Source organism: Brassica rapa, chromosome A08, assembly GCF_000309985.2.
Source record: "Brassica rapa cultivar Chiifu-401-42 chromosome A08, CAAS_Brap_v3.01, whole genome shotgun sequence".
NCBI lineage: Eukaryota > Viridiplantae > Streptophyta > Magnoliopsida > Brassicales > Brassicaceae > Brassica > Brassica rapa.
Genome location: NC_024802.2, coordinates 2,551,476 through 2,579,144, shown reverse-complemented (window position 1 = coordinate 2,579,144; position 27,669 = coordinate 2,551,476). Strand labels below are relative to the sequence as shown.

Here is a 27,669-nt window from a genome sequence, read left to right as displayed (position 1 = left end):
CTCTAAGGAGAGCTTGCTGAGCACATTCTACCGTGGTGCTCTTCCTAAGTACAGAGCCAGACTGGATACAGCTAGCAATGGGTTCTTCTTGGGGAGAACTGAGGAAGATGCAGAAGAGCTGGTTGACAACATGGTAAAGAGTGATGCAGTCTACAGGGGAGACCACGACAGAGGTAGTAGAACAGATGATAAGCAGACGAGGAAAGAGATCAAAGCTTTGGAAGACAAGATCGACCTACTCATTGCTGAAAAAGCAACCCAAGAGCAGCTGAAGTTTGTTGGTAACTCCAAGCAGGAAGATCCACTTGCTGTCAATGAGGTTGAGGGTTTGGAAGGTCAAGAGGAGTTGTGTTTCATTAACAACAATGGTAGCTGGTACAAAAAGGAGCCCAACTTTCAGTACAACAACTACCAACAGAAATCCTATCCAAACAACCAACAGAGTGGTTATCCGCCAAAAAACAACCAGCAAGGCAGCTATCAGCCTCAGCAAAACCCCTCGTCTGGTTCCTCTGCTCCTCAAGAGAGCAGCACTGATACCTTACTGAAACAAATCTTGGAGTCTCAGACTAGAAGTGAGAAGCATGTTGGTTATGAGTTGAAGAACCTTCATACCAAGATTGATGGGAGCTACAATGAGCTCAACAACAAATTCTCACACTTTGCTTCTACAGTCAGGAATTTAGAGAATCAGTTTGCTTCCATGAACACTCACTAGAATCGCCAGCAAGGATCTCTACCTGGAAAGTCTGACCAAAATCCCAAGGAGGCCAAAGCTATCACCCTTAGGAGTGGTAAGCAGTTACCTCCTAAAACCCTCACCAAGGATGCTGAGAAACTAGGTGAGGGGGTTGCCATCAACATAGATGATGAAGTGGTGATTGTTGATGAGAAGATCAATGACGAGATCTTGGAAAAGATAGTGGAAGCCAAAGGTAAAGGAAAGGTTGGGGAAGAGAAGAAGACAGTAAAGGATGGTGAAGTTGTTACTCCAGCAAGTGAAAGTTCTTTTGTTCCTCCTCCTTATGAACCCAAACTTCCATTCCCTGGTAGATTCAAGAAGCAGCTGCTAGAGAAGTACAAGGCTCTGTTTGAGAAGCAAATGAGTGAAGCTCAGGTTGCAATGCCCATCATCGATGCTTTCATGTTGATTCCTCAATACAGCAAGTTCCTGAAAGATGTTGTAGCTGCAAAGAAGAAGGAGATGGAAGGCATGATGATTCTTACCCATGAGTGCAATGCCATCATCCAGAGGCTTGATGTTCCAGAGAAATTAGAGGATCCAGGAAGCTTCACACTACCTTGTGCTCTTGGACCTATGGTATTTGAGAAAAGTCTCTGCGATTTGGGAGCTAGTGTCAGCTTGATGCCTTTGTCTGTTGCAAAGAAGCTTGGATTCACTCAGTACAAGAAGTGTAGACTCTCTCTGGTGTTAGCTGATCGTTCAGTGAAGTATCCTGTGGGTATCTTAGAGGACCTCCCTGTGAAGATTGGAAGGTATGAGATACCTACAGATTTTGTGGTGCTTGAGATGGGTGAGGAGGCTCAAGACCCATTGATTCTAGGAAGACCATTCTTAGCTACAGCGGGAGCTATTGTTAATGTGAAGGAAGGCACGATTGATCTCCATTTGGGTAAAGAGAACATCCTCCACTTTGACATCAAGGAGAAAATGAGAAACCAACTGTGTTCGGGCAAGCCTTCTACATTGAAGAGATGGCCACTCCTGCTGATGAGCATCTTGAAGAGTTACCACCTGAGGATGACGAGAAGGGAGCATCTCCCTCTACTCATTCCCTATAGAAGGTAAACCACCACACTCCCTTGTATATACCATTTTATTTTTGCATATTAGTCTTCTTTTCGGTATCTCTCTCTACTTGACAACACAGAGACTGTGTAACTCAAGTTTGGGGGAGGTACCAAGTATTTGATCATGTTTGCTTTGATGTTGTTTCATTGATTCATGCATTGCATACCTATTTGCATATAAAAAAAAAAAAAAAAATCATTTAGTTTGCATCATTTGCATTTCTAGGAGAGTCTAGAGCATATAGGTTGCATTCACTTGCATTGGGAGCAATGATTTTAAATGCCTTGTAAAGAACACTACGTTGCACCTGAGTAGCTTTTGCACCTCTCAAAAAGACTTGTATGTTTCGAGCCTTGAAAACTCTTCCTGAAACTTGTTGATTGCTGAAACTCAGTCTTTGAAGCCAACTACAACCTTATTTGAACTGAACGAACTTAATGCTTCTTGCTCATGGTCCCTTGTGTACTGAGTCATGGCTATACACACTTGAGTTGTCACATCTTTTATGCCAATCTTTTTTGACAAACTCTAGTGGTAGACCACTCCCAAAACCTTTCCCTCCTTTTAAGCTTTCATTGTTTGATGAGTGAGGCCTTTTTCGGAAAGTCTTACATGTGCATAATGTTGAGAGTATCGGGAACGACAATGCTTGATCTTCATTCTTGCTAGATTGGGCACTCTATTGTCTAGCTATAGGTGGGGGGTGAGTGTTGTGATTATGATTTGGGAGAAATGAAAAAGGAAAAGAATAGACTTTTTGTGCTTAAGTGAATTGTTTTATTGGGATAAGTAGAGAAGCCTCTAGCTCAAGTTTTGAAAGTCTTGGCCCCCAGCCTAAAAAAATAAAAAAAAAAGGAAAAAGAAAAAAAAAACGAAAAAAAAAGAGAAAAGAAAAGGAAAAAAAAGAAAAGAAAAAGGGGCTAGCAAAGTTGTTAGGAGCTAAGAAATATTTTGAGGTTCTGAAAAAAATCCCTTGTAGATTTCAAGGAGAAGGAGTTAAAGTTCTTAGGATCTTTTGGTGAGAGATGTGAGTTGGGTTTGACATTTGGGAATGATTGTGTAATTGTATGTTTGGGAAAAGGGTAGAACAATGGAGATTGAGCATTGTAAGCATGAGTTGATCCCTTTCTTAGATATATTATGTGCAATGTCAAGTCTACTTGTTTCGAGAGTAAACCACCTTAAAGATCATATGTTTTGAACCTCTTGAATCACTTGAATAAAAACCTTCTCTTACCCAACCAAATGATTTGGACCAACTGACCATTTGCAAGAATTCACCTAATGTTTTGTGCTTAATGAATGTGAGAGTTGGTTGATTTGAATGTGTGGATGCTTGATGATGAGTGTAAGAGCAAAAAGAGTTGAGATAGGCCTAGAGAAGCTAGAGTGTAATAAGAGAGTGTGCTAGTTGTGTTTCTTTTGGCTATGTGCTCCCACCTTCAACCTCTCTCCTTATGAGTTCTAGAAAGTTCACTTGTGGACAAGTAAAAGAACAAGTTTGGGGGAGTTGATATCTTGCATATTTACATTGTTTTATCCATTCATCCATGAGCATTTTCATCATATAGATTAGGATTTAGCCATGTCTAGGTTGCATTTTGCATTCATTGTCCTTATTAGGTGTTGGAGTGTGCCATGGAGTGATTTGAGATGTTTGGGAGCATTGTGATCCAAAAGGAGGTGAAAGATGAGCATGGATGGAGCCTTTAGAGAAATCTCCTGTTGCTAAGATTTTGTGGAGACACAGAAAATTGAGTTAGCTTTCTAATGGAAGTGGTTTCAAGTCATTTGGAGATGTAATGAAGGAGTTATGATCAATTTACTAGAGGCATATCCATCCTGGTCGAGCATCGCAGAGTGACCTCTCAGAGCGACCTACCGAGGTCGCTCCCAGCCAGAGCGACCAGCCAGAGCGACTAGCTCAAGTCACTCCCAGCCAGAGCGACCAGCCAGAGCGACCAGCTCAAGTCACTCGCGTTTTGACGCGCCGAGACACGAAAAAACGCGTCGGGAGTGACCTCCTGGAGCGACTATGCTAGGTCACTCCGGGTGTTTTGCTTGGACGATTTTTTATGTTATTTCAGGGACCTTTTGGTCATTTGTTTTGATGTTTTACACTTTCTAAACCTAAGTTAAGTACTTTTGTAAGCCATTGGAGGCAAAATAATCTCTTTTCTAGAGGAGAACTAGTAAAAAACCTCTTTTGATTCAGATTTCATTGCTTTCATCTTGTGTTCTTGTTGAATTCTTATCTATTTCTCTACATGGTTAATCTAGAATCCAATATGGGTTTAAGAGGAATCATGGAGATTAGTGAGTAATCACCTTTTGAATTCATGGGTTAGGGAGATTAAGGGTGATTAGGTTAGAGCTAGGATGTTTTAGTGTAGATCATTCATATTTCCTTGCTAGTAGAGTAATCATAATGCATCTTCTGAGTTGGCCACTCAGTTGTTGATCCTTAGGCATTTCTCACCCGAAAGGTGTTCGATGAAATGCCCGAGACAACTCTCCTAGGCTTTTAGTATACTTTGCCAAAGACATTTGTTGTTAAAGGTGCTAAGATAGCTAATAGACTTGTTAGTAATGATTGCTTTCATATTATTCAACCAAAGACATTTGATGTTTGAGATGTGTTAGCAAATGAGCATTCATCTAGACATAGAGCTTGCTTAGAATTGTGTCTAGGCTTAAGGTTGATAGTTTGATTGATCATTTGCCATCCTTAGTTCGCTACTTGATCACCCAAGGTCTAATTCCTATGCCCATGAATTCTCTTTTCCCTTAGTCAAGAAAGTATCATTCTGTTATCGCTTTTTAGTTTTATTCATAGCTTAAAACTCATCTAAATCATTGGTTGCACTTAGATTAAGTGAGTACTTGCATTCTCAGTGCTTTGATATCCCTCAGAACTGGTTCGACAATCTTTTATACTACAACATTTGTCTTAGGAGCCTTGAAAACTCCTAACATCAATCGTCCAAGTAATTTATATGCCAGTTCCACAAGATGTGCTACGGGCATCATCACAACAGCAGGTATCTTTATACTTGGCCTGCAAAATTATAATATAGTATTTATCTGAGACGAGGTAAAAAAATGCTACCAATAGAAAGAAACATTAATTCCAAATGTGTTTTTATATGTACTTGCTAATCTCTTTGGTAAGAATTTTTCTTTGTAATCTACCAAAATAAATTTCGGAGAAAACAAAAATTCAAATTAAGAAACCAACTTCTATTAAGTTATCAATATGCATAAAAATTATATGAACTGAGTTCATGGGGGAACAAATGAAATATCTAACTAGGACTAACCAGGGGAAGAACCTTTTTGTAGCCTGTTTTAAAGAAACCTACCTCTCATAGCCAAGTCCTTCTAGAAGCAGTGACATAAACTCCCAAAACTTAATTGGCTCCATGTTGGTAATGAAGTATGCCTCCAAAGCCATCTTATCTCAATTAAGTTACATCATAGCCGAGTCCTTTTTGTAGCTTGTTGCAAAGTCCTAAGTTCTAGAAACGACCTTGCAAGTGCACCAGGGGAGGATCACGCACAGTTTATCATGTTTTTGTAAAAGAAAGTTGCCGGTTTGAGATGTGTTGGATGTGATTCAACATTGAGAATCTTTGTATCACCTGCATGGTTCCGTAATATTCAAGATACATGTTCTAAGGAGTGGGCAACAAAACCAAACCGACCCAACCGAATTCAAACCTACCCAAACCAAAGTATACGTCTAAACCATTTGGTTCAAAATTTTATCAACCCAAATGGTTCAGTTTGGTTTGGTTTTAAACCGAACCAAATCAAAAAACCGAAGTATTTTTTAATTAGATTAAATATATTAATAATATTAAAATTTAATATATTTAACCATTAACCTAAACAAGTAAACATAATTTTATACATTTTATTTTTAAATAAATAGAATAAATACAACTAAAAATATGAATCTTATACATTAACATCAAAACCAAAAATTACCTATGATATTTATATTAAGTTTGAAGATAATAATATAATATTATTGAATTATATATTATATATCCAAATGTAATGTTTGACTTTACATTTAAATATGAAGAAAATATTGATTTAGTGTCCAAATATGATTTGTTTATATTCCTATAAATTATATTTTTGTAACTGATCACGAAAAAAACTAAAAAATCAACCCGATCGAATAAACAAACACAAACAAAATCATATTAAATCAAACCGAACTAAAACCAAACCTAACACAAACCAATTTCTTTTTGTAGCTTGTTGCAAAGTCCTAAGTTCAAGAAACGACCTTGCAAGTGCATGAGGGAGGATCAGACACAGTTTATCATGTTTTTGTAAAATAAAGAGGCCGGTGTGAGATATGTTGGATGTGATTCAATATTGAGAATCTTTTGGAAGTGGACTGAAGAATGCTCTTGACAAGAAGAAGTCACGAGACTACTAGCTAAAGTGGTGGAAACATTCTTGGTGGAAAAGAGGGTTTCAAAAGAAAGGAGGTGTGAGGAGAGTCAGGTAAAACGACGTCACCGGCTTGGACTTCGTCTCACTCGTTAACAAAACCAGAAGAGAGAGAACGAGAGCCGTCTATGTCGATGAGTTCTTGAGCAATTAAAAAACAGAGATTGAGAGGTTAGAGAGTATAGAAAATGTTCTTCTAAACCGATTGAGCTGTAATCGTTGGTGAGCGAAAGTCTTTGTACAACCACTCCGGAGGTGATTTCCGTTTATCTATGGAACGTACTAACCGGATGCACCCATTAGTTAAGACAGCCAACTGGGTTATATTGTGTGTGTTCTTTGATTCAAGCTCAAGAAGAGAGGTTCTTGAAAACTATCAGTGGCGATCAAAAGGGACTTTAAAAGGAGACAAAGAGCTTAGAGTACACATGATTTACCCGCTTGGCGTCACGTAGAGACAAGCTTTGTACAAGTTCAAATTTGAGGGAAACTCGAGTTTAAGTACTCACATTCAACACAATCGTTGTGCTAAATTCGAGGTTGTTTTCGTGTAGTTTCATTTCAAACGCATCTGACAGAAATTACAAAGCAGGCAGTAATGAGAACGAATTCATCAAGTAATCAAAAAAAAATAAAAAAAATTGAGTACTGGAGAAGAAACAAAATATATTTTAGGAGAAAGGACGCCGTCGAGAGAGTGATAATGTGAGAAAATGCTTTTAGCCACCAAAGCCCACATCGGTAAAAAGAAAAAAATTCCTTGTTGTATATATAAGGTTTGCTCACAAGCCCACGTGGACTTGTGATCCGAGTGGAGACGATAAGTTGTACCAATTTATTTGGACCCCATAGTATGTGAGGGTATATATTCTGGGTAGCCCGATTCCAAATTGGCTGCGCCATTGTCTTCTTTCGCATGAAGAAGAGGGATCAATCAAGCTGGTTTCAACTGGACCATCATCTTTTAAAATTGATTTTGTTATGTTACATGGGAGTGTCAATTCGGGCTGGTCCGGTCAAGTCTAAACCCGCTAAGCCCGTAAATATTTGAGTCCAGTCCGGTCTGGAAATATTTTAGACCTAGAATTCGAAGTTCAGCCCAGTCTTTATAGGACTCTAAGGCTTTTTGGGTTTTTTTGGGTTTTTCTAATAATAATTTGTCATTATCATTTCTATCGTTTTAATACATGTAAATTTTCATTAAAAAGGACATTTTAAAATTTGTTTATTTTAAAATATAAAGTGAATTTAAACTTTTATTCTTTGTCAAAAATATTTTACTTTTTGTATGCTTTAAAAACATATTATATATAGAATAAGACTTGGGTGAACCTTTAAATTCACATGTCCACTTATTACCAATCAAAATGCCACCTAAATTAATAATAAAATAGATTAATTTTATTTAAAAAATCTGAAATAATTGAAAAAAAAAAATAATGCCAATTTTAATGATGCTAACGCCACTAACTAAACTCTAAACCCTAAACCCTAAACCCTTAACTCTAAATCCAAACGATAGACCCTAAACCCAACCCCTATATCCTAAACCCAAATCCTAAATCCTAAACCCAAACCTTAAACCCTAAACTCAAACTCTATATCCTAAACCCAGATCATAGACTCTAAACTCAAACCATATATCCAAACCTAATCCCTACACCCTAAACTCAAATCGTAAACTCTGAACCCAAATCCTATATCCTAAAGATTTGGGTTAATGTTGACGTTTTTTTAAGGTTTAAGATTTGGGTTTAGAGTCGAGGTTTGGATTTAGAATCTAGGGTTTGAGTTTAAGGTCTAGGGTTTGGGTTTAGAGTTTACGGTTTGGGTTTAGAGTTTAGGACTTAGGTTTAAGATATAGGGTTTGGGTTTAGGGTTTAGAGTTTGGGTTTAGAATTTAGGGTTTAGGGTTTAGATTTAAAGTTTATAGTTTAGAATTTAAGATTTAGGGTTTAGTTAGTGGCGTTAACGTTATTAAAATGCGCATCATTATATTTTTCAATTATTTTAGAGTTTAAAAAAAAATAATGTATTTTATTACTTATCTAAGTGGCATTTTGATTGATAATAAGAATGGGAATATAAGTGTACTATTTTTTCATATAGATCAGATACTGTCAGATGGAAATGTTCCTTAGAGATACGTCTTTTCTGATCAGAACTTAGTCTAGTAATATGGTTAACTGACAAAAAAATACAAACTACATTATTCCTTAATATCAACAATCTTTCGATCAGCATGGTTCTTTTCGATGATTCTTGGGATTATGTTAAGGCCGCCCTAATATATATTTATTTTCTCTGCCGCTTCGCTGTAGAGGTCTTTCATATGGCTAGGTGCCTCTAGGTCTTAATATAAATTTTAACATCTCTCTTCTTCGACCAGCCAACTAAACGATCATGATATCAGATTCTATACCTATTGAGCTCAGCCGCGTCTCTTACTCGCCATCGAAGAGCACGGTGTGTGGAGCATATTCTCTTTGCCTCAGCATCTGAGTCCATAGAGAAGCCTTCATCGTCTCTAGTAGTAACCCCCAAATTTCATATGAAGTTCCCTCCAGAGGGTATGCCTATCTATCATCTTGATGACCGACAATTTGCATATGGCTATGCCTCTGGTTTGATCTATTTCTATGGTATGTGGACCAAAATGAAGGCTGAAGATGGAGTTCCTGTGATACGTAACCCAAAAACGGGCCGGTATGAGATCTTACCTTATATCTATAGGTACAGAACAACCTAACTCTAAAAAGGTGTTAGCTATGGTACTTTCATCCAGTGGCGGAGCCAGAAATATTTTTGACTGGGGTCATAATATATAAATTTAATATATATATATATATTATTACAGAAATATATATTTTTCTTACAAAATTTAAAGGACATATAAAAATTTATACAGAAATTAGTGGGGTCAAATACTATATTTTAACTAATTATTACAATAATTTTTAAAAAAATACACCAAAATTTTTTTTTCTCCAATTTTAGTGGGGTCACCTGACCCCACACTATCCTCTCTGCCTCCGCCCCTGCTTTCATCCCATATCGTCCAAGTAATTTATATGCCAGTTCCACAAGATGTGCTACGGGCATCATCACAACAGCAGGTATCTTTATACTTGGCCTGCAAAATTATAATATAGTATTTATCTGAGACGAGGTAAAAAAAGGTTACCAATAGTATACTTCCAAATGTGTTTTTATATGTACTTGTTAATCTCTTTGGTAAGAGTTTTTTTTAATAATCTACCAAAATAAATTTCGGAGAAAACAAAGATTCAAATTAAGAAACCAACTTCTATTAAGTTATCAATATGCATAAAAAATATATGAACTGAATTTTCATGGGGAACAAATGAAATATCTAACTATGACTAACCAGGGGAAGAACATTTTTGTAGCTTGTTTTAAAGAAAACGTACCTCTCATAGCCAAGTCCTTCTAGAAGCAGTGACATAAACTCCCAAAACTTAATTGGCTCCATGATGGTAATGAAGTATGCCTCCAAAGCCATGTCATTTCAATTAAGTTACATCATAGCCGAGTCCTTTTTGTAGCTTTGTTGCAAAGTCCTAAGTTCTAGAAACAACCTTGCAAGTGCACCAGGGGAGTATCAGACACAGTTTATCATGTTTTTGTAAGAGAAAGTTGCCGGTTTGGGATGTGTTGGATGTGATTCAACATTTAGAATCTTTGTAAGTGGACTGAAGCATGCATTTGACAAGAAGAAGTCGCGAAACTACTAGCAAGTGGTGGAAACATTCCGGCTGGGAAAGAAGGTTTGAAAGAAAGGAGGTTTAATATACTCAGATGAGTCACGTGAGGAGAGTTAAGTAAAACGACGTCACCGGCTTGGACTTCGTCTCTCTCGTTACCAAAACCAGAAGAGATGTACTCATTAGTTAACACGGCTAAAACTGGGTTATAACGTGTGTGTTCTTTGGTTCAAGCTCAAGAAGAGGTTCTTGAAGACTATCAATGGCGATCAAAAGGGACTTTGATTCTCAGCAAGATGGAATCAATCTTTCTGACGTAAAAGCAGTTTACTTAACTGCTCACTTACTTAATCAAACAACATGATATATGGAACCGTTCTTGTCCAATCCCAGGGGGTAAACATCTGACTCTATAAGCTCTTGAGTCTGTGGTTCTGGCCAAGTTCAAGTCTTTATAACATGAGCCGGTGTGGAAGAAGGAAAGGCCTCCAAGCTTAAAAGGAGACAACGAGCTTAGAGCGCACAGGATTTACCCGTTTGGCCTCACGCAGAGACAAGCTTTGTACAAGTACTAATATTCAACACAACCCTTGTGCTAAATTTGAGTTTGTCTTCGTGTAGTTTCATTCCTAAACGCATAACTGACAGAAACTGTACGCAGCTTTACGCAGTAATGAAGACGAATCCATCAGATTACTAAAAGCAAAGCTGAAATTCCGTGTTGAAGAAGAAACAAAAGGAAATTTATGAGAAACGACGACGTTGGGAGTGATCTGTACGTTGTTTATAAATCACCAAAGCCCACATCGGAAGAAACAAAATTTTCCTTGCTGTATATATAAGCTTAGCTCACACTAAGAGTACGTCGAGCTTAGTAACGTGGGCTTGTGATCCTAGTGGAGACAATAAGTTGATGGAACTTTGGACCAGTTTCTATGAAGCGTACCGGTCTCTTGACCCGGGTGTGTGCGGGGTTATATATACTGAGCTCTTGCCCTCTTCTAATACGAGTGTGCATGCCAGTGTCTTCTTCGCGTACAACTTCAATCTAGCTGGTTTCATTGGACCATCATCTTTTAAAAATGCTTTTGTATCACCTGCATGGTTCCGTAATATTCAAGATACATGTTCTAAGGGGTGGGCAACAAAACCAAACCGACCCAACCGAACTCAAACCTATCCAAACCAAAGTATACGTCTAAACCATTTGGTTCAAAATTTTATCAACCCAAATGGTTCAGTTTGGTTTGGTTTTAAACCGAACCAAATCAAAAAACCGAAGTATTTTTTAATTAGATTGAATATATTAATAATATTAAAATTTAATATATTTAACCATTAACGTAAACAAGTAAACATTATTTTATACATTTTATTTTTAAATAAATAGAATAAATACAACTAAAAATATGAATCTTATACATTAACATTAAAACCAAAAATTACCTATGATATTTATACTAAGTTTGAAGATAATAATATAATATTATTGAATTATATATTATATCTATATATATAAAAAATTGTTGGTCTCTCTCCAGGGCAAGACACGTCATCAAATCGTTTCTTCAGAGTGCGACACGTGGCAAAAAATCGATCCGCTGCGTTTCATTAAACGTATGTAATCGTGTGGGGCTTATGTTATATATGGGCTTTGTGTTAACTTATTATAGTACGGCCCGTTTATTTATCTCCACCTAAATGAAACGACGTGTTTTCATTTAGGGTTGGCCCCATCTTCTTCTTCGCCTGTCCAGAGCTCACGAGGATTTGGTTTTTGCAAGCGATCTTTCATCTTCTTCCTCATAGTGCAAAAGGATAACAGTTACCGAATCTATTAAAACCCTCCATTAATCTATCACCCACGATCTGTATTCAATCCGAGTTCTTATTTTGCAAGGCGGTGAATGTTCAGCTATAAAAAGGTAAGCCTTTCCTACTTTCAGAATCATCCTATCGTTCGTTCTAAACTAACCAGTAAACTAATTCTGTGAACTATGGCTTAAGTTTCGTTTTTTTCTCTCGAATTTGCAGACAGGCCTCTCCTGATTTATGAAAAGGATGTCCTCCTCATCTTCCCTTTTCTTTCTTCCCACCACCACTTCAAACATTCAGATTCATCCATAGCGCTTCACCATACTTGCAGAGTTCGTCGAAGGTACATAGAATCTTAATTTAATACGACTGAGCTCCTTAGGTTCTGTATATGAACAACTCATGGCACTGGAAGGCACTTGAAGATTCCCAAAACAAAACTCTCTTTTCACTCTTGATCCATAACTGGTTAGAACTGTTGTCCAGCTTGCTCTCAATTTCTCATGTGTGTAAATTTACAAAACATAACTCTTTTTTATTCTTCATTAATCTAAAAGAAAGAAAGGAATCTTTGTGATATACAATTGTGATTGATCTTTTGCATGCTAATTTATTTGCATTCATATAGAATTGTTTATGGAGATATGAAAACAGAGTACATGCTTTTGATTTTGGAGTGGCTAGAGTTGAATCTCATAATCCAAAGGATAGATCTACCAAAGGATATGACTAGAGAAACTGGTACTCTCGGATACACAGGCTACGGAGGTAACACACAAACATCATTCTTTTAACATTAAAGCTTGCTTCTTATTATGGTTTCAAAATCTGTAATGCTTACACTTGTGTGGTTAGGTTCTTGATGGTAAGCCATACAATAGAAGATGTGATGTTTGCATCTTTGGGATATGTTTAAGGGAGATTTATTGTTGTGCTATGCCTTTTCCTGATCTCAGCTTTGCTGATGTTTCTTCTGCCGTTGTTCGTCAGGTAATTAAAACTCGATATACATACTTCTTGCATTTTGAAAAAAAAAATCTGGAGGGATGGTTTATCCGACTTATGCTTTGGTTTGATTATCTTTGGTTTACTGGTTTAATTGGTTTTTTGTTTTGTTGGTTTAATAGAAAAACTGAAACGAATTATTAAACCCATTCAAGTTGGAAATAATGTTAAGGTATATTTTCTAAAAATATAATATGCTTTAGTTAATATTGTATTTATGTAATAATGACTCTTAGCTTCGGTTGTGTTGTTTTGTTTGCTAAGATCATTTTAAGCAAAATCTAAAACAAATTTCACTTGGTTTTGATGTTTCAGATTTTAAAACTGAAAAATCAGTTGTTTTACAAACAAATTTCGTTTTGGTTATTCATGGCTTTGTGTATGCCAGTTAATGAGAATCTAAAATTATTTATTTTTGTTTATTTCGTTTAAGCAGAATATGTGACTGAAATACCGAAATGTTGTCCGACAACAGAGTTAGCATGCGGCGATCAATCAATTATAGATAAATTTGGATAGAAAAAAAGAGACCAATTGTTAGAAACCTATCAAAAAAATCACTATCCGAGTTGGAATAACCAGCTTTTGATGTTTGACAATTTATAGAAGTATATGAGAAACAATTATATTTTATCGTTACGACCTTAAAAACAGTATAGCACATGTTACTACTACAAGCAGATAATGAAGTTTGTTTCATAACTTAGCAAAATATATGTTAACCATGGTCTTAGAATATTATTTCAAAGATCAAAATAAATAAAAACAAATTATTTGAACTTCTTTAACAAATAACAAATGTCCCTTATGCAAATCTGCAATTATACCACACACAAAAGACTCATATGAGATACAAGTTCTAACCAAACATGAATGCAACTTTCATACCTTATAGATTAAGAAACAAATTTAAAATATATATTTGCCGTTCTCCTAAGCTATCCACGTGGAAAGTCACTCTCTGACAGACTGACACGTGTCTCTCTTCTGCGAAATGAGACGCATCACTTGAGCTTATCGGTACTGGATTTTATTTCTTTGGCTGGACTTGAGTTTAACTTTTGGCTTATTCTATGAACAATTGACAGGGTTTTTTACTCTTTAATATTGTTGAATGTGTTAATTATTTCTTAATACATAGTACATAAAAAAACACGTTACGATATGGACGTTATATTATCATCAAAGCAATCTTTACCCTATGTAGCTCATCCTGTGATAATTTATAAATTAGCAACGAATCTATGAGTTCAACAAAATTGCAATTACTTACGTTAGAATTTTAAGTATATAAACAGTCAACAGTAGTGTGTTGAATATTATATAATTATATTCATATGATTTAAAAGCCTTTATAAATTTTTATTTTTAAACATACACCAAAAAATTTATGAAAGTAAATATCTATTCAGATTCTCAACCACTTCAAATACCACCAACGCCAAAAAATTTTAATCAAGTGCACGAAAACTATAATATATTTAAAACTACAATAAATACATTAGTTAATGAAAACTCCTTTTAAAAAAATATTATGGATGCATACATAAATATTAGAAGAAATGTATAAAAGGAAATAAAAGTAACAATAACTTGAAAAACAAAATGTATAAGACTGAGAATATTTATGATTTGTGGTCTAAGATATATTCAACTTATTGTCCTAATCAAAGTGGAATAAACATTGAATAATAATTTTTTTTAAAATTATGTATATACATAGAAATATTTTTAGTGGTAGGGTATATTTATAATTTCCAATATTTGGCCAAATAAAGAAAAAGGAAACCTGCATGTATATAACCATGAAAAGAAAAGTACTTTAAATAACTTAATCAAAACAATAACCACATACAACTAAACCCGATGAACGTCCCAACCTCAAAAGAAAGATGTTATAGGAGCAAAAATCCCAAGACATCACATATAGTTTTGTACTAACAGCTTACCAACCAATTTAATTTACATAGTTCATTCAACAATAATCAAAGCAAGCAAATATTCCCAATCAAAACAAATATTGGTAGCTTCATAGTCTATTTAGTATTCAAATACATTAACATGTACAATATTTAACTAATATGTATATTTTTATATGATACAAATTTATATTAAAAATTTATTCTAACTATTTAAATTGTTTTTAAATTTTCATCCCGCCCGTAGGGCGGGCCGATCCTAGTATTATATATCTTAATGTAATGTTTGACTTTACATTTAAATATGAAGAAAATATTGATTTAGTGTCCAAATATGATTTGTTTATATTCCTATAAATTATATTTTTGTAACTGATCGCGAAAAAAACTAAAAAATCAACCCGATCGAATAAACAAACACAAACAAAATCATATTAAACCAAACCAAACTAAAACCAAACCTAACACAAACCAATTTCTTTTTGTAGCTTGTTGCAAAGTCCTAAGTTCAAGAAACGACCTTGCAAGTGCATCAGGGAGGATCAGACACAGTTTATCATGTTTTTGTAAAATAAAGAGGCCGGTTTGAGATATGTTGGATGTGATTCAATATTGAGAATCTTTTGGAAGTGGACTGAAGAATGCTCTTGACAAGAAGAAGTCACGAGACTACTAGCTAAAGTGGTGGAAACATTCTGGGTGGAAAAGAAGGGTTCAAAAGAAAGGAGGTGTGAGGAGAGTCAGGTAAAACGACGTTACCGGCTTGGACTTCGTCTCACTCGTTAACAAAACCAGAAGAGAGAGAACGAGAGCCGTCGTCTATGTCCATGAGTTCTTGAGCAATTAAAAAACAGAGATTGAGAGGTTAGAGAGTATAGAAGATGTTCTTCTAAACCGATTGAGCTGTAATCGGTGGTGAGCGAAAGTCTTTGTACAACCACTCCGGAGGTGATTTCCGTTTATCTATGGAACGTACTAACCGGATGCACCCATTAGTTAACACGGCCAACTGGGTTATATTATATCGTGTGTGTTCTTTGATTCAAGCTCAAGAAGAGAGGTTCTTGAAAACTATCAGTGGTGATTGTAGAAACTAGTGGGCCACAACTGATATTCTCAAGCCCAATATGCAGATCCTGCAACAAGTGAAGATTACGTTATTTCCTTTTATGACAGTGTCGGTCAAATACACAAAGTCATATAGGAATAGGAAATTTGTCTTAAGCCTATTGTAACAGGGAATTTAGAAGGGGTTATATATAGAGCTTTAGGTTGGGGTTAGTCTTTACGGTTCTAAGCTTTCTATTGTGAAGATACAAGCTTAATTACATATTCTAATAAAGAGAATACGTTTTGGTTACAGTTTTTATTCTAAGTTCTTAAAAGCACAAGTAGGTTAATTCCTTACAAGTGGTATCAGAGCAATCCAGGTTTTGATTGCAAGGGTGCTTGAACAAGAATGACTAAACCAAAGATTGAGAGGATCGACATAGATCGGTTCGATGGAACAGGAGATTTTTCGCTATGGAAGGTTCGGATGATGGCTCACTTTGGTGTCCTAGGGCTAAAGGATATCCTAACAGATGAGAAGCTTCTAATGGATTCACCAGTCAACAAGGAAGAAGGTGATGATACCTTGAAGGACACGGAGAAGAAAGAAGCTGAAGCTATCCCTACCATTGATCCCGTCAAGCTCGGGAAATCAGAGAAAGCGAAAGATCTCATTGTTGTGAATGTAGGAAACCAAGTCCTAAGAAAGATCTGCAACTGTGATACGGCTGCTGCGATGTGGACAGCTCTCAACACGCTGTACACGGAGACGTCCTTGCCGAATCGTATTTACCTACAACACAAATTTTACACTTTCAAGATGAACGATTCAAAGACGATTGATGCAAACGTTGATTACTTCCTAAAACTAGTGACAGATTTAAATAACTTGAGCGTGGAGGTTGATGAAGAAGTTCAAGCTATACTACTACTAAACTCAATGCCTCAGCGATATGATCAACTCAAGGAGACCCTCAAATACGGTAGAGACACTCTCAAGATTAACGAAGTAACCGGAGCTGCACGATCTAAGGAGAGAGAGTTATTGGAAAGTGGTAAGCTATCTAAGTCTCAAGATGAGGGCTTATATGTTGAGGATAGAGGAAGATCGTCTAACCGATCAAACAAAGGAGCCAACGGTAATGGGAAAGGAAGGTCTAAGAGCAGGTATGGGAGATCTAAATCTAGGCAGAAGTATGACAAAAACAATAAAGGTTGTTTCATATGCGGCAAGGAGGGACATTGGAAGCGAGAGTGTCCAGATAAGAAGTCATACAAGTCCGCTAATATAGCTGAGGAACCGAAACAACCCTTAGTACTAACTGTAAGTACTAAAGACACAAAAGAAGAATGGGTAATGGACTCAGGATGTTCTTTCCACATCACTCCAAACAAAGATGTCTTGTTTGACCTAGAAGAATTCGAAGGTGGCAGAGTTCTAATGGCAAACAATACACACTGTGATGTAAAAGGTATTGGTAAAATAAGGATCGTGAGACCCGATGGAACCGTGGTGGTTCTCAAGGATGTGAGATACATGCCGACTATGAGCCGGAACTTGATATCTTATGGGATGCTTGAGCGGTCTGGATGCCAATATGAAGGGAAAGACTTTATGATCAGGTTCTACAAGGACGGGAAGGAGGTCATATCAGGGAAGTTCAACGAAGGTCTATACTACTTACAAGGGACCGTATCCAAAGGAGAAGTTAACGTGTCAAAGGCAGAGATAGACAAGACAACTATATGGCATTCTCGGTTATGTCATATGAGTTTAAAGAATCTGAATGTGTTAGTAGAAAAGGGCTACGTACCGAAGAAGGAAGTGGACAAGTTTGAGTTCTGTGAGACGTGCGTCCTTGGAAAATCTCATAAGCAGAGCTTCCCCGCTGCAAAGCACACCACTAAAGGCATTCTCGAGTACATACATTCAGATTTATGGGGAGCTCCATCAACTCCAGAAAGTCTATCCGGAAGTAAATATTTCATAAGCTTCATAGATGATTACTCTCGAAAGGTTTGGATTTATTTTCTTAAAACGAAAGATGAAGCCTTAAGCAAATTCAAGGAGTGGAAAGAAGCTGTCGAAAATCAAACGAAGAAGAAAATAATGTGCCTACGAACAGATAATGGCCTTGAGTTTTGCAATCAGCAGTTTGATAAACTTTGCAAAGACTCAGGCATTAAGAGACACAAGACTTGTCCATATACTCCGCAGCAAAACGGGGTTTCAGAACGAATGAACCGAACAATCATGGACAAGGTTCGGTGCATGCTCGTGGAGACAGGGTTAGGGCAAGAGTTCTGGGCCGAAGCTGCTTCAACAGCCACATATGTGATAAATCGATCTCCTAACTCTGCAATTGATTATGAACTACCTGAGGAGAGATGGACAGGTACTAAGTGCGACCTGAGCAACCTTAAGAGGTTCGGGTGTTCGGCTTTTGTTCATAAGGTTCAAGCAAAAACAAGTCCAAGGGCCATAAAAGGAGTATTTATGGGATATCCGTTTGGTACTAAGGGATATCGTGTGTGGATTGAAGAAGATAGAAGATGTGACACTAGTAGGAACGTTGTGTTCAATGAAGAAGAACTCTACAAACACACGATACAAGATCCTAAGAAAGGCACTGAAGTTGAAGGCGTTGAAAAAGACGCAAAAGAAAAGAGAGTTAAGCGAGTGACGTTCAAAGAAAATTTGATAGACGGACCAACTCCTTCAAATGCCGATGACGAGGAGTTAACAGCTCCAGGTGGAGTATCTATCTTACCGGAAACGTCAAACAGCTCAGACGACAGCATGACCGAGGAAGAAGACGAGACTGTTTCAAACGCAGAAACAAATCTCGATGGGTACATGCTGGCAAGGGACCGAGTTAGAAGGCAAATAAAACCACCATCAAGATTTGAAGATGAAGATTTCGTAGCCTATGCACTAGCCGCAGCAGACGAGTTAGAAATTGAGGAGCCTAAAACCTTCACTGAAGCTATGACGAGCAAGAAACAAAAGCTATGGAAGAATGGAGCAGATGAAGAAATGGACTCACTCAAACGAAATCGAACGTGGATCTTGATAGAGAAACCTGAGAATGCAAAAGTAGTAGGGTGCAAGTGGATTTTCAAGTTAAAACCCGGGATACCAGGAGTAGAAGAACCGAGATATAAAGTGAGATTGGTAGCTCAGGGTTTCTCACAACAAGAAGGGATTGATTACAACGAAGTGTTTTCTCCGGTGGTGAAACATGTATCAATTCGCATAATGCTCTCACTTGTGGTTAACAACGACTACGAGCTCGAGCAAATGGACGTGAAGACGGCGTTCTTACACGGGGATCTAGAAGAAAGAATTCTGATGAAGCAACCTGAAGGCTATGTTAAGAAAGGGGATGAGAAGCAATCACCAAGGCGATGGAATCATAGGTTTGATTGTTTTATGAAGACTCAAAAATTCGTAAGAAGCAAAGAAGATCCATGCGTCTATATGAAGAATGTTAAGACGCCACAAGCTGTATTCTTACTACTATACGTTGATGACATGCTCATTGCCTCAGGAGATCATCAAGAAATCAGAAACATCAAAGAGAGTTTGAGCAAGGAATTCGAGATGAAAGACTTGGGAAAAGCATCAAGAATATTAGGAATGGATATCATAAGAGATAGAGCGAAGGGAACCCTAATATTATCACAAGAAGGCTATCTACGAAAGGTAGTAGAAACCTTTGGAATGACAGATGCAAAGGCCGTGGTAACACCAACTTCATCTCAGTTCAAACTAAGAAGTTTAAAACCAGAGCAAAAGGAAGAGGAAAGAAAACATATGGAAGATGTTCCATACTCAAGTGCAGTAGGAAGCATAATGTACGCAATGGTCGGTTCCCGACCTGATCTAGGTTTTGCTGTTGGATTGATAAGCCGTTACATGTCTGAACCCGGAAGAGAACATTGGGCAGCTGCTAAGTGGGTTTTAAGGTACCTAACAGGAGCAACAGGAAGGTGTCTAACGTTTACTAAAGGATCGAAGTTCAGCATTGAGGGATTTTGTGACTCTGATTATGCTACAGACCTTGACAGAAGAAGGTCAGTCACAGGATACGTGTTTCAAGTTTGGGGAAATACGGTAAGCTGGAGATCGGGGTTACAAGACGTAGTAGCCCTTTCAACAACCGAAGCCGAGTACATGGCACTAACCGCGGCTGCGAAAGAAGCTCTATGGCTAAGAAGACTATGCAAGGAACTCGGTTTTGATCAAGAAAGTGTCAAGATTAATTGTGATTCACAAAGCGCTATAGCCCTAGCAAAGAATCATGTTCATCACGAAAGAACCAAGCATGTTGACACTAAATATCATTTCATCAGAGATGTGGTTGAAGATGGCAGTGTTACTCTATCTAAAATTCATACTAGCAAGAACCCAGCAGACTTTCTAACTAAGGCCTTACCAGGGCAAAAGTTTGATCTCTGTTGTGAACTCCTCAAGATAGCTTGAGAAACCAGCACGGCAGGTAACTTCGTTATCGATACACCTCGCACAAGAAGAAGTAATAAGGTTAGAGCAAACAAGTTACTTCTTATCGATAACAAGGAAGCTCAATGGTTACAAGGAAGTTACCTGCTAGGAAGATGCGAGGCAAGGAGTTCTAAAGGAAAGGAGTTCTCAGCTCTAGGTGGAGCAGCTGAGAAAAGACCAAAACAGGAATGACTAACTAACGACATATGAGAGAACGTCTTAAACGGCAAAGCAAAAGCTGAAGGGAGACGAGTACCTCAAGCGGTAACAAAGAGGCTCGGTGGATCGACGGATAAAGATTAACGACATAGGAATGTCTTAAACAGCTAAAAACAAAGCTGAAGGGAGACATGAGTCGTTGATACAGCAAAGGAGACGCATACAAATTGCGCCTGCGAAGCTGAAAGAAGATCGGCAACACTGAGATGTTACTAAGGAATTTTCACTATCAAAACAGGATTAAAGCAGGGAAACTAAGGAGACATCAGCTAAAATTGAAGAATCGATGAACACTTACCGAAAAAAGGGGACGTCATATTTTCGGTGAAATTATCATCTCCGATGGCTAAAAAAAAAAAAAAAAAGAAAGAAGAAGTCGCGATCTTCTCTCATGATAGGTGAGGATCAGAGTGAGAGGCGCCGCCGAAGAAACCTCGGTGGTGGGTTCACGAGACAGAGATACGAAGGAGCTGAGCCGGAATCCTTAAAAGGAGAGATGCAGTGGTGGATCGGAGAGCCTTGACGAAGGATCTGTACGATTAAATGCCATCATCATTTTGGAATCACCATCATCGTAAGCGTCGCCATGGAAGAAAGAAGAGAGCTCTAGACGACGTCGATGATACCAAAGGAAGGAGACACGAGGAGAATAAATCATTTGGGCCCAAGGTGGAGTTTGTAGAAACTAGTGGGCCACAACTGATATTCTCAAGCCCAATATGCAGATCCTGCAACAAGTGAAGATTACGTTATTTCCTTTTATGACAGTGTCGGTCAAATACACAAAGTCATATAGGAATAGGAAATTTGTCTTAAGCCTATTGTAACAGGGAATTTATAAGGGGTTATATATAGAGCTTTAGGTTGGGGTTAGTCTTTACGGTTCTAAGCTTTCTATTGTGAAGATACAAGCTTAATTACATATTCTAATAAAGAGAATACGTTTTGGTTACAGTTTTTATTCTAAGTTCTTAAAAGCACAAGTAGGTTAATTCCTTACAGCGATCAAAAGGGACTTTAAAAGGAGACAAGGAGCTTAGAGTACACAGGATTTACCCGCTTGGCCTCACGTAGAGACAAGCTTTGTACAAGTTCAAATTTGAGGGAAACTCGAGTTTAAGTACTCACATTCAACACAATCGTTGTGCTAAATTCGAGGTTGTCTTCGTGTAGTTTCATTTCAAACGCATCTGACAGAAATTACAAAGCAGGCAGTAATGAGAACGAATTCATCAGGTAATCAAAGAAAAATAAAAAAATTGCGTACTGGAGAAGAAACAAAACATATTTTAGGAGAAAGGACACCGTAGAGAGAGTTATAATGTGAGAAAATGTTTTTAGCCACCAAAGCCCACATCGGTAGAAAGAAAAAAATTCCTTGTTGTATATATAAGGTTTGCTCACAAGCCCACTTGGACTTGTGATCCGAGTGGAGACGATAAGCTGTACCAATTTATTTGGACCCCATAGTATGTGAGGGTATATATTTTGAATAGCCCGATCCCAAATTGGCTGCGCCATTGTCTTCTTTCGCATGAAGAAGAGGGATCAATCAAGCTGGTTTCAACTGGACCATCATCTTTTAAAATTGATTTTGTTATGTTACCTGGAGGTGTCCATTTGGACTGGTCCGGTTAGGTCTAAACCCGCTAAGCCCATAAATATTTGAGTCCAGTCCGGTCCGGATATATTTTAGACCTAAAATTCGAAGTTCAGCCCAGTCTTTATAGGACTCTAAGGCTTTTTGGGCTTTTTTGGGTTTTTCTAAAAATAATTTGTCATTATCATTTCTATTGTTTTAATACATGTAAATTTTCATTAAAAAAGACATTTTAAAATTTTTTTATTTTAAAATATAAAGTGAATTTAAACTTTTATTCTTTGTCAAAAATATTTTACTTTTTATATGCTTTATTAACATATTATATATAGAACAAGACTTAGGTGAACCTTTAAATTCACATGTCCACTTATTACCAATCAAAATGCCACCTAAATTAGTAATAAAATAGATTAACTTTATTTAAAAAAATCTGAAATAATTGAAAAAAATAATAACACCAATTTTAATGATACTAACGCCACTAACTAAACTCTAAACCCTAAACTCAAATCCTAAACCCTAAACTCTAAACCCAAACTGTAAGCTCTAAACCCAAACCATGTATCCTAAACCCAAATCCTAAACCCTAAACCCAAACTTTAAACCCTAAACTCAAACCCTATATCCTAAACCCATATCATAGACTCTAAACTCAAACCATATATCCAAACCTAATCCCTACACCCTAAACTCAAATCGTAAATCCTGAACCCAAATCCTATATCCTAAAGATTTGGGTTAATGTTGACGTTTTTTCTTTAGGGTTTAAGATTTGGGTTTAGAGTCGAGGTTTGGATTTAGAATCTAGGGTTTGAGTTTAAGGTCTAGGGTTTAGGTTTAGAGTTTACGGTTTGGGTTTAGAGTTTAGGATTTAGGTTTAAGATATAGGGTTTGGGTTTAGGGTTTAGGGTTTAGAGTTTGGGTTTAGAATTTAAGGTTTAGGGTTTAGATTTAAAGTTTATAGTTTAGAATTTAAGATTTAGGGTTTAGTTAATGGTGTTAGCGTTATTAAAATGAGCGTCATTATATTTTTCAATTATTTTAGAGTTGAAAAAAAAAAGAATGTATTTTATTACTAATCTATATGGCATTTTGATTGGTAATAAACAGGGGAATAGAAGTGTACTATTTTTTCATATAGATCAGATACTGTCAGATGGAAATGTTCCTTAGAGAAACGTCTTTTCTGATCAGAACTTAGTCTAGTAATATGGTTAACTGACAAAAAAATACAAACTACATTATTCCTTAATATCAACAAATCTTTCGATCAGCATGGTCCTTTTCGATGATTCTTGGGATTATGTTAAGGCCGCCCTAATATATATTTATTTTCTCTGCCGCTTCGCTGTTTCATTTCACGATATATATATGGTAGAGCCGAGGTCTTTCATATGGCTAGGTGTCTCTAGCTAGGTCTTAATATAAATTTTAACATCTCTCTTCTTCGACCAGCCAATTAAACGATCATGATATCAGATTCTATTCCTATTGAGCTCAGCCGCGTCTCTTATTCGCCATCGAAGAGCACGGTATGTGGAGCATATTCTCTTTGCCTCAGCATCTGAGTCCATAGAGAAGCCTTCATCGTCTCAAGTAGTAACCCCCAAATTTCATATGAAGTTCCCTCCAGAGGGTATGCCTATCTATCATCTTGATGACCGACAATTTGCATATGGCTATGCCTCTGGTTTGATCTATTTCTATGGTATGTGGACCAAAATGATGGCTGAAGATGGAGTTCCTGTGATACGTAACCCAAAAACGGGACGGTATGAGACCTTACCTTATATCTATAGGTACAGAACAACCTAACTCTAAAAAGGTGTTAGCTATGGTACTTTCATCCCATATCGTCCAAGTAATTTATATGCCAGTTCCACAAGATGTGCTACGGGCATCATCACAACAGCAGGTATCTTTATACTTGGCCTGCAAAATTATAATTAGTATTTATCTGAGACGAGGTAAAAAAAGGTTACCAATAGTATACTTCCAAATGTGTTTTTATATGTACTTGTTAATCTCTTTGGTAAGAGTTTTTTTTAATAATCTACCAAAATAAATTTCGGAGAAAACAAAGATTCAAATTAAGAAACCAACTTCTATTAAGTTATCAATATGCATAAAAAATATATGAACTCAGTTTTCATGGGGAACAAATGAAATATCTAACTATGACTAACCAGGGGAATAACATTTTTGTAGCTTGTTCTAAAGAAAACGTACCTCTCATAGCCAACTCCTTCTAGAAGCAGTGACATAAACTCCCAAAACTTAATTGGCTCCATGATGGTAATGAAGTATGCCTCCAAAGCCATGTCATCTCAATTAAGTTACATCATAGCCGAGTCCTTTTTGTAGCTTTGTTGCAAAGTCCTAAGTTCTAGAAACGACCTTGCAAGTGCACCAGGGGAGGATCAGACACAGGTTATCATGTTTTTGTAAGAGAAAGTTGCCGGTTTGGGATGTGTTGGATGTGATTCAACATTTAGAATCTTTGTAAGTGGACTGAAGCATGCATTTGACAAGAAGAAGTCGCGAAACTACTAGCAAGTGGTGGAAACATTCCGGCTGGGAAAGAAGGTTTGAAAGAAAGGAGGTTTAATATACTCAGATGAGTCACGTGAGGAGAGTTAAGTAAAACGACGTCACCGGCTTGGACTTCGTCTCTCTCGTTACCAAAACCAGAAGAGATGTACTCATTAGTTAACACGGCTAAAACTGGGTTATATCGTGTGTGTTCTTTGGTTCAAGCTCAAGAAGAGGTTCTTGAAGACTATCAATGGCGATCAAAAGGGACTTTGATTCTCAGCAAGATGGAATCAATCTTTATGTTTACTTAACTGCTCACTTACTTAATCAAACAACATGATATATGGAACCGTTCTTGTCCAATCCCAGGGGTAAACATCTGACTCTATAAGCTCTTGAGTCTGTGGTTCTGGCCAAGTTCAAGTCTTTATAACATGAGCCGGTGTGGAAGAAGGAAAGGCCTCCAAGCTTAAAAGGAGACAACGAGCTTAGAGCGCACAGGATTTACCCGTTTGGCCTCACGCAGAGACAAGCTTTGTACAAGTACTAATATTCAACACAACCCTTGTGCTAAATTTGAGTTTGTCTTCGTGTAGTTTCATTCCTAAACGCATAACTGACAGAAACTGTACGCAGCTTTACGCAGTAATGAAGACGAATCCATCAGATTACTAAAAGGAAAGCTGAAATTCCGTGTTGAAGAAGAAACAAAAGGAAATTTATGAGAAACGACGACGTTGGGAGTGATCTGTACGTTGTTTATAAATCACCAAAGCCCACATCGGAAGAAACAAAATTTTCCTTGCTGTATATATAAGCTTAGCTCACACTAAGAGTACGTCGAGCTTAGTAACGTGGGCTTGTGATCCTAGTGGAGACAATAAGTTGATGGAACTTTGGACCAGTTTCTATGAAGCGTACCGGTCTCTTGACCAGGGTGTGTGCGGGGTTATATATACTGAGCTCTTGCCCTCTTCTAATACGAGTGTGCATGCCAGTGTCTTCTTCGCGTACAATTTCAATCTAGCTGGTTTCATTGGACCATCATCTTTTAAAAATGCTTTTGTATCACCTGCATGGTTCCGTAATATTCAAGATACATGTTCTAAGGGGTGGGCAACAAAACCAAACCGACCCAACCGAACTCAAACCTATCCAAACCAAAGTATACGTCTAAACCATTTGGTTCAAAATTTTATCAACCCAAATGGTTCAGTTTGGTTTGGTTTTAAACCGAACCAAATCAAAAAACCGAAGTATTTTTTAATTAGATTGAATATATTAATAATATTAAAATTTAATATATTTAACCATTAACGTAAACAAGTAAACATTATTTTATACATTTTATTTTTAAATAAATAGAATAAATACAACTAAAAATATGAATCTTATACATTAACATCAAAACCAAAAATTACCTATGATATTTATACTAAGTTTGAAGATAATAATATAATATTATTGAATTATATATTATATATCTTAATGTAATGTCTGACTTTACATTTAAATATGAAGAAAATATTGATTTAGTGTCCAAATATGATTTGTTTATATTCCTATAAATTATATTTTTGTAACTGATCGCGAAAAAAACTAAAAAATCAACCCGATCGAATAAACAAACACAAACAAAATCATATTAAACCAAACCGAACTAAAACCAAACCTTACACAAACCAATTTCTTTTTGTAGCTTGTTGCAAAGTCCTAAGTTCAAGAAACGACCTTGCAAGTGCATCAGGGAGGATCAGACACAGTTTATCATGTTTTTGTAAAATAAAGAGGCCGGTTTGAGATATGTTGGATGTGATTCAATATTGAGAATCTTTTGGAAGTGGACTGAAGAATGCTCTCGACAAGAAGAAGTCAAGAGACTACTAGCTAAAGTGGTGGAAACATTCTGGGTGGAAAAGAAGGTTTCAAAAGAAAGGAGGTGTGAGGAGAGTCAGGTAAAACGACGTCACCGGCTTGGACTTCATCTCACTCGTTAACAAAACCAGAAGAGAGAGAACGAGGGATCAATCAAGCTGGTATATATTCTGGGTAGCCCGATCCCAAATTGGCTGCGCCATTGTCTTCTTTCGCATGAAGAAGAGGGATCAATCAAGCTGGTTTCAACTGGACCATCATCTTTTAAAATTGATTTTGTTATGTTACCTGGGGGTGTCAATTCGGGCTGGTCCGGTCAGGTCTAAACCCGCTAAGCCCGAATATATTTTAGTCCAGTCCGGTCCGAAAATATTTTAGACCTAGAATTCGAAGTTCAGCCCAGTATTTATAGGACTCTAAGGCTTTTTGGGTTTTTTTGGGTTTTTTCTAAAAATAATTTGTCATTATCATTTCTATCGTTTTAATACATGTAAAATTTTCATTAAAAAAGACATTTTAAAATTTGTTTATTTAAAATATAAAGTGAATTTAAACTTTTATTCTTTGTCAAAAATATTTTACTTTTTGTATGCTTTAAAAACATATTATATATAGAACAAGACTTGGATGAACCTTTAAATTCACGTGTCCACTTATTACCAATCAAAACGCCACCTAAATTAATAATAAAATAGATTAATTTTATTTAAAAAAATCTGAAATAATTGAAAAAAATAATAACGCCAATTTTAATGATGCTAACGCCACTAACTAAACTCTAAACCCTAAACCCAAATTCTAAACCTTAAACTCTAAACCCAAACTGTAAACCCTAAACTCAAACCCTATATCCTAAACTCAAATCCTAAACCCTAAACCCAAACCTTAAACCCTAAACTCAAACTCTATATCCTAAAGCCAGATCATAGACTCTAAACTTAAATCATATATCCAAACCTAATCCCTACACCCTAAACTCAAATCGTAAACCCTGAACCCAAATCCTATATCCTAAAAATTTGGGTTAATGTTGTTGTTTTTTCTTTAGGGTTTAAGATTTGGGTTTAGAGTCGAGGTTTGGATTTAGAATCTAGGGTTTGAGTTTAAGGTCTAGGGTTTGGGTTTAGAGTTTA

General features: G+C 36.8%; 2 long non-coding RNA genes across 2 annotated transcripts; one reads left to right on the top strand and one right to left on the bottom strand.

Annotated features, from left to right (window-relative positions):
- The first annotated feature begins 4,614 nt into the window (after nt 1-4,614).
- LOC108869273 lies at nt 4,615-14,726 on the top strand. The gene is made up of 2 exons (XR_004450463.1): nt 4,615-11,933; nt 12,043-14,726. It is a non-coding gene; the product is annotated as an uncharacterized LOC108869273 (long non-coding RNA).
- A 5,506-nt stretch (nt 14,727-20,232) lies between these two features.
- LOC117127452 lies at nt 20,233-26,688 on the bottom strand. Its single transcript, XR_004450462.1, has 3 exons — nt 20,822-26,688; nt 20,561-20,704; nt 20,233-20,470 (listed from the first exon to the last, which is right to left on the bottom strand). It is a non-coding gene; the product is annotated as an uncharacterized LOC117127452 (long non-coding RNA).
- Between the last annotated feature and the right edge of the window lie 981 nt (nt 26,689-27,669).